Source organism: Centruroides vittatus, unplaced genomic scaffold (assembly GCF_030686945.1).
Source record: "Centruroides vittatus isolate TY-2023 unplaced genomic scaffold, ASM3068694v2 contig_12, whole genome shotgun sequence".
Taxonomy (NCBI): domain Eukaryota; kingdom Metazoa; phylum Arthropoda; class Arachnida; order Scorpiones; family Buthidae; genus Centruroides; species Centruroides vittatus.
Window position 1 is genome coordinate 919,407 of NW_027120767.1, and position 14,929 is coordinate 934,335.

Sequence of the window (14,929 nt, forward strand, 5' to 3'; positions counted from 1 at the left end):
AATGTCTTGATGTAAATAAATATAATTCAATTTTGTTTAAGACATGAAAGAGATTAGACCATTTAAAACAGAGCAGAATTATTATATATCACATTATCATATGTTATTATATGATTTTAATCCATATTTAGAATGGAATGATGTTTTAATATTTCTATTAATGATGTCTCCAAAGTTCAGCGAATTCTTCGCAAAAAGAATAAGTTCTCAGGAAACACATCAGAGATGAGTAGTCACGTGATCGAATAGCGCCGACAACTGTCACGTGACACGCTTCGTACGCGTCCCCGTCCGATGTGACGCTCTGTGACGAAAATAAGCTTAAGCAATGGCGTCTTCGAACGGGGTACATTCAATAAGTATTCCAACAATTTTTTGTTCGTAGCATATTTTATATCGATCATTTCCAACAAATTATACGTGTTTTGGCAATATTCGAGTGAAATTAGTGTAGATTTGATTAATTTTATGGAAGAAAACCTCTCAAACAGCCGTACCCCCTAAACAACACAAGTGCCCTGGATTAGATGCTTTTCACCCGGACTCAACACCTTTTCTCGGACGTGACCTCTCTTACCTGGACTACACTTGGGATCCAATGGTATGTAGTATTGCTTAAAATGCAGGAACATGTTGATTTGAATTTCAGCATCCACTTTTAGCAGATATGCTTTGTGTTGCACTTCAATCAAAGTAGTTTGGTTTTTGTATCTTTTAACATCTGTTACATCCAACCATTCACTGACTTTCATGTGTGTATAAAGGATAATGCTTTGTACTGCAGTTAACTTAACCATTTAATGCCAAAGTTATTTGCATTTATATTACATTATACATGAAATAGAATAAAATATACTATAGGATATACAGTTGTTATAATAATATATGTATTTTCACCTGTTCATATTATCAGTAATCACAACAGGAGTGTTTTTGTTTGATTAAAATATGTTAACTTGATAGAATCGTGGATCGTGTATAATGTAGACTGACATTTTGGATCACAAGACCCATGTTATATTGAGTCCAAAATGTGTATATATATATCAATTTATTTAATTTCTGATTGCAAGAAATATCCAAATATTCATTTCACAATTTATATAATGCAAAACATTATCTTCTATAAGTTTTGCATTATTCTAATTTCTATACATTCTAAATTATTTTAAAATATGTTGATTAAAGACATTTTATAGTTTCCTGTATATATATATATGCATTCAACACAAGGAAGACATAAACACTACTTCGTATTTATTTAGTCTGGAATTTTTAGACATTTTCCAAAGAATAAGGTAATTTCTTGTTAAAATCAAATTATTTTTTTTAGATTATATACATTTATATAAACTAGACAGATCTTTCAATAAGATTAACCTTCATGTCTGTCAAATATAGTATAGTCTTGCTTTTTACAAGATTTGAGTGTCAGCAGGTACCACTTAAAATTCTGCCTAAATTAATGTTCCATTCCAAATAGTCCAGATGTTTGTCCAGAAGCTTAAAAGGTTAAAATATGCTTGACATCACTCCTGTTATGGTTATAATTTTGTTAAGTGAGTTAGAAGATTTTTTAGTTTTACACAATCCCTATACTATTCATACACAAGTATTTCTGCTTTCTTTGTGTCTACATTAAAACATTTTAATATTTGCTCTACAATGAATTTTATAATAAAAATAATATGTACAGTACATTAATAATCAAAATTACTCATACATCCAAAAGTTAACCTAACAATTTGTCAACACACAAATCTGCACATATCAATCCTGGATAAATTAAGATCCTAAGCTCTATATCAAATTCATTAATGATGTGTCAGATTGTATTGAATTATAGTGAGTTATTTTATAGTTAGAATAATTTAACAACATAGATAAATTTCTCATTATGTATTTATAATCTTAAGGGTTAAATAATTCAAGTAAAAAATAGTTTTAGAAAACTTTGGAAAGGTTTGAAATAGGATTTAGAGCCAAAATTTTGATACAGGAAAATATGAATATGGTTTTGCAAATCATTAATATGTTTGATTATGAGTATCATTAATAGTCTAATTATGTTCTAAGATTTAAATATTTATAATGAGAATTTTTTAGCAATTTTTAAAAATATTTATTAATGTTTGGAATTTAATATTTTACTTATTAGATTAAGAATAATTTAAAATATATTCTTCATTAAATAAAGATCTATTTATTTTACTATTTGAGTGAGTTTTGCTTTTATAATACCTCTTTTATACTGGATGTATCAAAATTCCATTTGGAGTCCAAAACTTCTAGAATTTTGAAACATCTAGTATAAAAAAGGTATTAAAAGCAAAACTCATTCAAATATATATATACACTCCAATTCCTAAATTTATATTTATGTATTAAATGAAATCACTGTTTACAACATAGAACATAAAGAGCCAAAATAATTTAATAAAAATAGTGTAATTGATTTCTTTAAAAATGCAACAGAATGGACAATAAAAAAAACTGATGAATATTACATAAAGTAAACCAATACAAATACATTTTCTCTATTAAACTCAAATTTATTTTTCATGTCAACACTTTAGTAGAAGCGAAATCGAAATATTAGCTTGGTAGGTGTAAGCTATTAAAGAAAGTGGTTCTATTTACAGTAATTTCAAGTTTTTTTTTAAAGACATTTTGATATTCAATATGACTTAAGTTAAATGTATAAAATAATAAAAATGTCCTACACAACTACAAGCATTCTCATATATAGTATTTAGGCACTGCGTTAAAAATATTAGAAAAAGTTTATCGCCCCACTGGCTTACTCTATAACAACAAAATTCCATAAACGAGTCATAGTTTCCATTGTTGAAATTCGTATTAATGGCATAGAAATCGAAAGGGAGAAAATAATATTTGAAGAGAAAAATGATATCTTTAATTAATAAGTTAGAAATGGATAGGAGATCAAAAGTTAGAAATGATTTTTTAAAATAAAACTATTCCAGTTTTAAAACAATGAAAGTTAAACACAGTATATACTTCGATATCCAGTTTCTTAGCAATATTTACGTAAAATTATACAAAATTTTATTACGGTTACAAATTTAATGTAAGAGGGACAATTTTTTTTCCCTCTGTCTCCACTTTTCTTGCCAAATATCTTGTTTTTGCATCTTGCAAAAAATGCAGTCTGTAAATGATGTAAAAAATGTACAACTTTTGCTGTTATAAGAACTCTGTGCCTGACATTTTCACATCCAACTTGCTAGAAATCCACCAATTATAAATTCACGTGCCTTTTCGTAAAAACCGACAATTTCAGGCTCGTCTTTGTGTGTTACAAGAAATTCAAAAAAATAAATCTGAAATGACTAAAAACGATATAAAAATCCAATTAAAAATACACACGCTAACGCGACTCTCGCCAATTTAGCTTACTTGACTGCCCTTATTGGAAACAGTTGTCCCTAGAACGAAAACGAAGGGCGAGAACAATAGCAGTTGCCCAACTAGTTTATCTAGTAACAATGCTATTATATATCATATCTAGAGAGAGATAGGACTTAATGAAGATTTTACTCCTTGTTAACATTTTCAATTTTTTAAAATAAAACTTATCTCTGTCCTTAAACTTAAGTGCTTTGTCGTTTTATAATAATAACAAATTTTTTATAATAAAGTCTTGCGACAGACAGCACCAAAAAATCTTATTCATTATAATTAGAAAAGTTATTTTTTTTTAAAAAAAATCTCATAATAGCCGGGAAAATTATGCCACTCGTTGCTAGATTTTTTAATATTTATTTTTGCAATATCTAAAGTTTTGGCTGAGATAAGCTTTTAATTCTGTGCCATTGTAAAATATTGTCAAAAATGAAAAATTTCAGCTCTACCACAAGATTTAACATGAAAAAATCTCCTATGATGTATAAATGTTTTTAGCTGAAATCCTACTGAAGTTAGTACTTTACTTTAAAAGTTAGTTATTGATAAGTCATGTGATTCTTATAACAGCACAACTTTTCATCCTTCTTCTGTATTTTATTTATTTATATTTTTTAAATTTAAAGTAAACAACACTATGGTCATTGGCCTTTTCCAAGTGTAAAAAAAAAAAAAAAAAAATACATATATAAAACACAAACAATCAACAAAGAAACAATATAAAAATACACAAAACATAATTCAATTTTTAACAACTAGTTTAAATTGTCCGTAAGTTCTCAAATCTTTAAAAATTGCCATCTTTATTTTTAGTTGTTAAATATTATAATCAAATTTTAAATTTATTTAATTTAAAATAGATGCTCTCAATTTCAAATCAGTACTGTAGTGTCTCGCACCTGAACATCATACTTTTCCTTTAACAGTAAAGTCATGCCTATCGTCTATTTAACTCCTTTCAGGAAAAGAGTTTTGAATTGAAATAAAGTGACTTCTGGCTTGCCTCGGAAGTTCATGTAGCTGGAGTTAATCGGGACCTCCTGCCCCTTATCTATCTGGTCTCATCTACCTAACTGCATTCTCGAGATTAAGGAAGGCCATATAGGTGGACGACAGTGGGTATTTATAGATTTACAATGGTTTCAAATTGCAGCCCAACAACAATATAGAAACAACAGTTCCAGAAGATTTTACCATTGCTCCATTTTGAACTCAAATCTATTTAGTTTATGAAGGTCTTCGAACATCTGAACTCTAACAAAATTGATTATTCCTCGTCTCTGTGGGGATGAGGGGAAGACTACAAACAAAAAGCAGAACGACCTGTCTCTGTAAAAAGACAGACACGGAAACTCCGAAATTCTGTCAGAAAATCTAAATTTTTAACATTAAACGGAGTCGCTACGCAACAATAGAATTTCGACAATTGTCTTTTGCTATCTTGGAATGCGATTGTTTGGAGTATTTTTTGAGTTTTGCTATAGTTGAAGCGATTATTTTGGGTAAGTTTATAGCTGATCTTATTAGATTTAGGTATTTTTTAACATTGTTAGGCGCTAAATCACAATTAGCAGCGATAATTTCTCCAGAACGAATATTTCGATAACAATCGTTGTGTGGTTTCTTCAAAGAGAAAAATCGAGACTTTGGCTTTTTTTGAGGAAGTGTATTCAATATTTTCATTGTTAATTTTCGTCAATCGAACCTAATTGCAACCGTAAAGCAAACTCAAAATGATTTCAAATAATAAATTCTGTCATTTCCCGTTAGAATTTTGCGTGTTATGCATACACATTACATTCCGTATGACATTCGCCCTGCTTAATTAATCTAACCTTTAATGAATTAAAATAAATGAGTTTATTCGTCATTTTGTTTTCTCTTAATTTCTTCTAGAATATTTTCATTAGTTTTAATGACAATCAACAGAATAGCATAACTTTTATTGTCATAATATATTTAATTATTATACATAATAATTGAATAATTTTAGTGTTTTCGACAAAGTTTATTGTTCCATTACGACTTTATATTAATTTGTGATTAGAATTTTTCTTATACGATAGGAAATGATCGCTTTAAATATATTTATATTATTAAATTTTCATGTACTTTTTTAATATTGTCTTAAAGCTCGTTCTACTTTCACAATATTTAACAGTAGTTTGTTTTTTGCTTGCAGAATGGATCATTTCAAAGCGTTAAAGAAGTGGAATACCTCTGGAGGAGACAGTCCAGAGGAGAGCACCGCGACATCGGAATCGACTTCCTCTTCATTTCGAGTGATTCGCGTGCGTCCGAAAGAGGTGGTGGAGGGTGCGGAGAAATCTGGTCAACCCGACAAGAAACGGGTCATTGTCATCTCTCCTAATGAGAGCACTTCGTCTGTCATCGATTACCTGGAAAAGAGGTATCCGGAAGTTCCGGAGTGGTCGGTGCAGAGACAGGCACGCGAGGAAGGACCGGAAGAGGAGTGTAAATCGATTCTGAAAAAGAGGAAAAAGAAGCCTTGATGGAAGAAGATCTTCTTCTTCTGGAAGAAATAAATCTTCAAGGTCTTCTCACCGGATGTGACTTCCCCCCGATTGTGACTTTTTTACCTGGATTTGGACTTTTACCTGGCTGTGACCTAATGTACCGGACTCGACTTCATTCATCGGATGTGACTTTTCGTGGCTGTTTGGCGTCTTCCCTTTCCTGCTGACGGTACTTGGAATGATACGTGTCCTTTTGTCATTGCTAACGAGGGACGTGTCCTTCCACTTCAGTTAATTAAAGTCGACGGCGACAACTTAGCACCGTCTTCGGTCGTGAGGATGTTCGATTGGTAAAATTCTGACGGATAATAATGGATTTTCGCCAAAAAGTGCGTGTAAACACTGTTGAAGTATCGTCTCGACGTTGGACCAAAATAAAAACAAAAGAGAAACATTACTGTCAGCATATATCTAAGCCACATTTATAATTATGTGGAACAATTAAATATGTATATAAACTTTTACTTAATAAAACTTTTTAAGTTTATAGTAATTGATTACGTGTATCAGTTTAAATATTTTATCGGCACGTTTTATTTTTCGTCTAATTTATAATTAACGTTGAAAGTAAGCTTTCTGACAATTAAACCGAAAGCCAAAGCAGAAGAAAATGGGTTAATGTGTTAGGTATACAAAATGGCGACCGTCGACAATAACCTAAACGCGCTTATATTTAAACTTTTTTAAAACAAACATTTTTAAAACGTAAATACCGTATATTTCCATAGCTTCCAATAATTTGAGATGTTCCGGATGGTTAGTAGTGAGGACTTTAGCACAGCCCGCATTATCCTCACTACTAACCACCCGGAACATCTCAAATTATTGGAAGCTATGGAAATATACAGAGCAGGATGTAACACCACGTGCATCAATTTTAAAGAAGAGTTGGCCCGTTCAGCAGCGTGGCAGATCCTGCTAGAAGATAATTTTTAAAAAATTAACATCGTTTCGAAGCGCATGCGCTGTGCACGGACCGGCGATCGTTTCATTTAAAAATTTGTTGGAACGTTTACACGTGGCTGAATTCGAAACACGGTTCTTTCCAAAAGGGAAATATATTCGAAATTCAACGTTCGGCTTATATTTATTAATACAAAGCCCGAAGAAGAGCCCAGACGGGGCTACGAAAACGTTTGCGACCCTAATATCAACCACTCCGGTTATCTGGTTCTTACGTGTGTTTTTGTATGAATCCCGGTGTGTAAAGAAGATTGATTCAAAGAAATATTTACTATAAATTAAAATATAAATTATTATGTAAAAAGTTAATTTAAAGGATAATTTATTGTTATATTTTAGATTATTATATCAAAAGTTGAAAAGTTTTTTCAGGCTTTTGTGATTCAATCTTACATTACTTAATATTTATATGTAAATTATTTAGCTATAAAATTGACGCACATTCCATAAAACTTTCATCCAAAAGATAAGACACTCTTAAACTTTATGATTTCGCATTAATAGAGATTAATTAAAGCATAATGAAGATTCAGGTGCTTCATTCCCTCTCAATAAGTTGATGTTTCGCTAGCATTCATTTTACAATATTGATGATCTTCCAACAGTTACTGTTATATGAAAGAAAAGAATTATATAGGCTGTGTTTTTTCAATCTCCAATGGTCCATAAAACAAAGACAAGTGTAAAGAACAAAATTAATTTATTACCGAAAGTTAAGTACAAACATGGTTACTTTTCAACATAATCACAGTGAAGATTGAGGCATTTGTCATAACTGTGGACAAGCATTGCAACCCCTCTTCATAAAATGTCGCCAACGACTTGAGATGGGCCTTAATGTTGTTTTGAAGATCGTCATTAGTCTGGAACCTCTGCCCTCCTAGCCACGTTTTCACTTCAGCAAAGAGGCGGAAATTGCTTGGGGCTATACACCAAGTGTTTAAAAAGCTTCAAGCTGGGTGGAAGTCTTCACACCTTTAATGTGTGAAGACTTCCACCTCTTTCCTGAACTGAAAACATGGCTAGGAGGACAGAGATTCGAGACTAACGACAATCTTCTAAACAACATTAATGTGTTCCCTGGTACTCCCGAAATATTTCGGGCTGAAACTTGATGACTTGACCAGTTGACCCAAAATATCTCGTTTCGGCACCGGAACGTCCTGGAAACTAGATGTCGCTAGTCATTATAATTTTTATATTAAAACTAACTTTCAAAATATAATTTTTTTTTGTTTTTACATTTATTAATATATCAACACCTTTCACAAATTTCCAGCAACAAATTTAATCTTATAAAAACGTTTTCAACTGATTTGATCAGCCTTCTTCAGTTAATCGAACAAAATTAAAAATTAAGAACTAATAATTCGAATTTACAAAAGCAAGAGAACGAAAAAATTTTTTTGCGGGCGCGCAGATCTTTTACTAACGATATATCGATAAAACTGGGTACTTAGTCAAGAACCTACTTTTTGTTACTGTTTTTATTACTGATTTCTTATAATACAAAACCTATTATGACAGCCTACATAGGTTGTCATAATAGGTTTTGTATATGGTGTAGGCAGACAAAGGGGCAAATATGATGTATTGCTGCTCATGCCTGGGTCAGCAACCTCAGAAATTTTTCAGGAGAGGTCTGTACTCGATATATTGAATGCATCCTTCATTACCCCAGCCAGTCTCGTAATGGGCCTGGATAAAAGATCTTGGCACAAACAGCACAAAGTTGCCTTTTGTATTGAAATACAAACTGGAATAAATCTCTTTACAGTTTCCTATCCAGAAACATTAAATTGGGTACAATAGAAATTAATACGATTGTCATCAGAATATAAGAAGTAAAACACGGACTGTTTGACGAGCGGAATAAAGATGTAAAGCTGAATAGCTTGAGCCCATGCAATTGCTAGAGAGCTCTTTCTTTTTTCTTTGTGTCAATAAATCGATTTGCCTTATTCGTTTCAATGAATCAGTGGCGTGCCGTGACATTTGATGACAGGGAAGCTGCGTTTCTGTAAGAAGCCGACTTCCAGGGGCAATCAGTTAATTACGCGTCAGTGATGGTCTAGGGCAGGGATGGGCAACCTGCGGCCCGCATTCATATATTTTGCGGCCCGCGACACATAAAATGTGAATAAATATATCAATTTCCCAGCTTAAGGAAGTATGCAGCAAAAATTCAAACGTTATTTTTACAACTGATGTATGTGAATAGTTTTTCCCGCAATGAATTTAGTAAAAATTAAAACAAGAAACCGGCTAACAGACACATCGAAACTAATTTAAAACTAGCAGTGACAATATTTAACCAAATATTTCCAATATATTACATTCACATCAGTTTCAGAAGCTAAATTAAGTATACCTATGCTAATTTATAATTATATATGAATAAATAATTCTGATTTACCAACATTTTTTTTTCTCTTTCTGTTGTATGCGGCCGTCATCAGTTCAAAAGTCATAAAATGCGGCTCTTACATAGAAAAAGGTTGCCCATCCCTGGTCTAGGTTCCATTCGTATTCATTTGTTCGATAAGCCAGTAAAAACTGTAGACTTCTCTAAATGTATTTTTAATATCACAATTACATTCTGAATCGCTTGCCACGATATAAGGGCTAAAATTAAAAATAAATTATAAAAACTTACTCGGTGAAATAAAATGTGCGGTGGATATATATATACCTGGTACAATATATTGTTCAATTGTATTAATATACTTTAAAGAAAATTATAATTAAATGTAGCTTTGTAAAGAAACGTACATAAAAATAACATAAAATATTCTTTACTTTTTAAATTTTAAAACAATCCACTTAGTCAAATAGCTCGATACGAGTGGCTAGTGATGGAATCAGAGACGGTCGGGTAGGTGTGCAGTGCGTGCGTGCGTGCCAAATCCCGAGGGTGTCAGTACCGGTCAATGTCAAATGCCTCTTTTGTCGCTTACTAGTATATATCAAAGAACGCAACAGGGTTGTAAATTTTAAACGTTTCTCACCATAGCTGTGAAAATCTAAATATGTTAAACTTAATACTAAGTAGATTGTCCATCATTTGTTTTCTAGCTAATTCGTTTTAAGACCAGGGTCCACGGAAATTTCTAAAATTCTTTCCCCGGTGTAAAGGTGTAAGATCGACTATAATCTATAATCTTAATCATACGCTATCGTTACTTTTTGCCCGAGAAACGCTGAGCTCATCTGCTGCTATGCATATATTTTGACTTTTAAATTGTTTTTAAAGGGTATTTTTACTTTTTATTGAAATCAAAGTGAAATCTATTGTCCAACGACATTTTTTATTGTATTTGAAATAAATAAATTATTACGGTTAATATAAATACTGAAGTAATAAAATTCCAATAATAAAAAGAGTGGTTGTCAGCAGCCATATGTCTTTTCTGACAAGGCGTACAAGGCGATATAGGAAAATTCGTAACTATTATTATCCATAATTTTACTTTAATTGTAAATAAATTCACTATTGCCAAATTAAAGAATAATTTTGAATATTATTAAAATGTTTTGTTATCAAATTACTGTATTTGTTTATTTATATTTTGTCTTTTATTATTGCAATATTTTGTATATATACCACTATATATTCTGTATTAGATTGTTTTTTCCAAAATACATTGTATATATACTTGATAAAATAAAAAGCATTGTAAATGCTTAAAAAAATATTTCTCAATTTTAGTATGTTTTTAAAGAAATTAAATTTAAAAATTGCATTAGACTTTAAGGTTTTAGAATTCTGGAGAAAAATCTGAACTTTTTTTAATACCAATAATAATGTGACGGGCGAAAGGACGAAGGTGTTCAATCAAAACTTCGAATTTTTTTTCTCCACCATTTTTATCACAAGATCAGTTGGAAACCCATAAAAACTTATTTTCCACGAATTTGCTTCCTCGTTGAGGATGATCCATCCTCGGGACGTATGCCACCAGGAACTTTTCGAAAAATTTATGTATTGGACACCCAACCCTCATGGGAAAAACCCAAGTGAAAAAATAAAAACGAACGAACAATGACGAATCCGGCAGTCGTTGACCGTCCGTGGACCGGATCATCTCTGGGATATCCGACGTCGGCTCCAAGACTCTCTAAGGTATTTATCAACTCGCGAATCCTTTGTAAACTCTCTCTCTCCGCGGATCTAAACGTAATTAGCTATGCGTCTTGTTGTACTTTTGTTATACTCCCTTATTAAAATTAGCCTTGTTACGTAACCGGTGTCTTGAGTGACTTCCTCGGTTCTCCTACCTCCACCTCTACCGCGAACGTACCCGCTCCCGCGCGACCGCTCGCGCGACGGTAAACTCTGCGTCGCGATTTCCGAGCCTTGACCGACTCGGTGGTGTCACATCCTGACGAGGGGTCAAAGAGACCCCGACCCTCCGGTCACAATAATATAGAAAAAATAAGATTAAAAAAATGAGGGGTTACTTTTTGCAACTAAAATTATAGATATTTCTTACATTTGGTTGTTTTTAGAGGTAATAAACTCACAAGAACATAAAATAATGATGAGAAAATAGAATTTATAAATGACTTGTTGTATCAAGTTGCAAATTATTTAATTACTTATACACTTAAATATGAAACATCGAGAAGATTTGTTTTACCCTGATGTAGTGATGTAGGCCGTATGTAAATGAGTTTTCGAAACTGATTGGATATGTAAAGTCAATGTATGAATGTCGTAACTTAATAGTGAATCAGTCAATCACAGAATGAGTCAGACAGGATTTATATGCTTTTGAGGTTGCCCACAAAGCAGCCAGATTACATTGGGTTAGAGCATTTTGAAAACAGCAAGTATGATCAGATGTTAGCTGTCATAATTTGAAAACAGATAGAGAGCAATGTTTACTAGAAAATAGCTATCTCAATATCATTGGGCATCAAGTACATCCATACATATTAACTTTCTCAGATAGATTGGGACTTTTCCAATAATGCACTCTCACAATGCTGATATTGCATAAGAATGCTTCTAGCAGCATGAAAATAATTTTTCAGTCATCAAAGTCTTCTTATCTTAATCTAATTTAGCATTTATGGAATGTCATGTTGAATCATGTTTCATCCTCAGAACCTTGTGAATTGTGGGATACAATCATCTCATTTTGGATCAACCTTCAAGTAACTTTTAGTGTTGATGTCTCAACAGGTTGCAGCAGTATGCAGGCCAGAGAGTCCTACAAGATTCTAGCAGGGTGATCATAACGTATTGGATCATCAGTAAGTTGGCTCCAGACTGTGGATATAATTATACCTCCAGGTTTGAATTATTTAGTGTAAAAGTTTAAATTTTCATTAATTTTTAAGTTATTTGATTAAGAAACTTATTGACAGAACTATTGGTTAAAACTAAGTTTTAGAACTATTTACCACATTCAGTTTTAACATGATTGCCATGAACCTATGGCTTTCAAAGTTATCGAGATCGCGCTGTTTAAATGATTTTAAAACCATATAAAGAGGGAAAAATCATATTTTGTAATGGTTTATTACAAGTCCTTGTAATCCAAAATTCATCGAGAACGTGGTTTATTTTTTTAGCAATGCCATGTAGAACTTTAATTGGCAAGGGACTTAAAATAATGAATTTTTCAAGGTATGTTGGTTTCAGGTCGCATATCTTTTGCGGTTGAAACTTGCCTTTTGAAAAGTCTTTTGGCAGAACGAAAAAAATGTACAAAAAGGCTCAATCATAAATTATAACGTATTTGATTTAAAATAAAATGTAATGCGAATTTCATGCGTGATATCGCAATTTGAAAATATACAATTTTTTAATCGACTAAAACCTTAAAAACGAGTTAATTAAACAGTAAAAATTACATTGCCGTGAGAAGTCACCAGAGTAAGTGCTGTTTAAAATTAGAATCTAGCATCCTTTCTAGTACCGCGCATACAAGGGGATGGGCAGTACTCGAACAGTTTATGAAATGAAATGTACTGTACTACACTTTTATTTCTGGGTAATCCCAAAAATTTCCCCCAGATTAGGGAAAAACGATCACAAACATTACATTTATTGTTACATATTTCACAATTTGCAAAATATTAGATTATTGGTACATATTTCTAGCGTTTAAATAACCGTACAGAAGCGAACATAATTGATATCAAGAAACACAGGCCACGTTGCACAACAGAAATGAAAGCAATCTTATTTCGGAGTCCTGCCACAAATAAGCTACGTATTGATTATTGACCATTTGTGACATGCAATAATGAGAAAAAATTTAAAAAACTAATAAGCAGGCTTAAAATTAATAAATACAAATGTATTTCGAGAGTTTATGAGTTTTCTCATAAAAGAGGGTGTAAAATTTCCTCAACCTTAACACAAAATAAGAAAAAAGGTAAACTTTTTAAGAAATTTGTGGATTTCCCGGGTTAAAAAACAGCTGGGATTACCGGAATCCCGTTAGAAAAACCTTAGTGCACACAGGGCAGAAAGAGCTGAAAAGTTCTTAACGAACTTTTCAGCTCATCTAGTTCTAGAAGGCTAGTTCATCTTATGTTGTAGACAACAACTTTAGACACTGAAGCCATGAGCCCGAAGAGGGATTGGGAAATTACCAATCCGAAATGCATTGTTAAATAAACGAAATAAAGTGAACTGTTTTGATCTGGGTCTCTGTTAATTGTGCGTAATTAAGAAAGACGTGATAAATCTTACTCGTCTCACAATTGGAAGAAGAAGAAACCATCACTTATAACTTTTTATACGCTCTCTAGCTCGACGAAATAGAATCTATCTTTTGTTTTTTTATTAAATTTTCTTTAGTAGCTGTATTATATGTTGATCTAGTGGTAGTCTCTTTAATCCGAATCTTTGACAAACAAAATATCACAGCAAATATATAAGGTAACAAAGCAAAGTAATAGTAATATATGGGAAAAAACGGGATTAGTTTACAAAATTAATTGTAATTGCCAACATCCGAAATATTACATAGGTGAAACTGGGCGAACGTTGGAATCACGTATTAAGGAACATGAAACTGCTATACGGTTGAAACATGATGCCTCCCCGTGGTTTACCCACATAATAAACAGTAAATGCCAAATAGTTAGGAATAAGACCAAAATTTTACACTACGAAAAAAATATCTATAAACGTAAATTCAAAGAGCATGTAGAAATAATAAAATATAATAATAATAATAATAATTTAGTAAATTTGTCAAATGGGATGCAAATCGACCAGCAGTGGTATAACGTGATAGAACAGAGGGCGCGACAGGCCAATAGTTTATATAAATAGAATCGTCGTAGAGGAGTGAAAACGGTACCGAGGAAAATGATCTAGAATTGTAAAACGTGGTGTTTTTTAAATCTTTTTAAAAGAGCATTATAAAATTAGATTACATGTAAACTTTTTTGAAAAATGTGTAAAGGTTTGGAATATTTTTAAAAAAGGCCTGTACGTATGTATTGTTTAAAACTTTGTATAAAAATATATTGAATTGTTAATTAGATGTAAAACTTTGTAATTACTTGTAGTATTGCTGTGGTACACTGTTGCAAGGGAAAATAACCGTATTTTTAGATGGCAATGTAAACAGAACTCTAAAGTACTGTATAGGTGTTAAGGAGTATGTGAAGAACTTAAAGGTATTGGAAAGCGGTTTATTAAGAGTTTTTTTTTGTTTTTTTGTTTTTCCTACTCACGTTAGTTTTGTTAATATAAAACCTTTGTTTTTATAGCACTGAAGAGGGATCAGAAATAACACTGATCCGAAATGCATTTGTAAAAAGGCAATAAAGGAGTTTGAATCCGTTTAGCTGTGAGACAGTCTACCGTCAATTTTTCGGATTAAAGAGACTACCACTAGATCAGAATCTATCTTCTTGGATCGATTAAGAAAATTGCCTAAGGACGAAATTCAGCAATTAAAAAAAATTTTTTTAAAAGTTAATTCGTCACCAGAGGGACACCACAGAAATCTACATTAAACAGCGCTCCTCAA

General features: G+C 32.0%; 1 long non-coding RNA gene across 1 annotated transcript; it reads left to right on the top strand.

Moving 5' to 3' along the window:
* The first annotated feature begins 364 nt into the window (after nucleotides 1–364).
* LOC136983225 (uncharacterized) lies at nucleotides 365–6,456 on the top strand. The gene is made up of 2 exons (XR_010882001.1): nucleotides 365–601; nucleotides 5,609–6,456. It is a non-coding gene; the product is annotated as an uncharacterized lncRNA (long non-coding RNA).
* The last annotated feature ends 8,473 nt before the right edge of the window (nucleotides 6,457–14,929 follow it).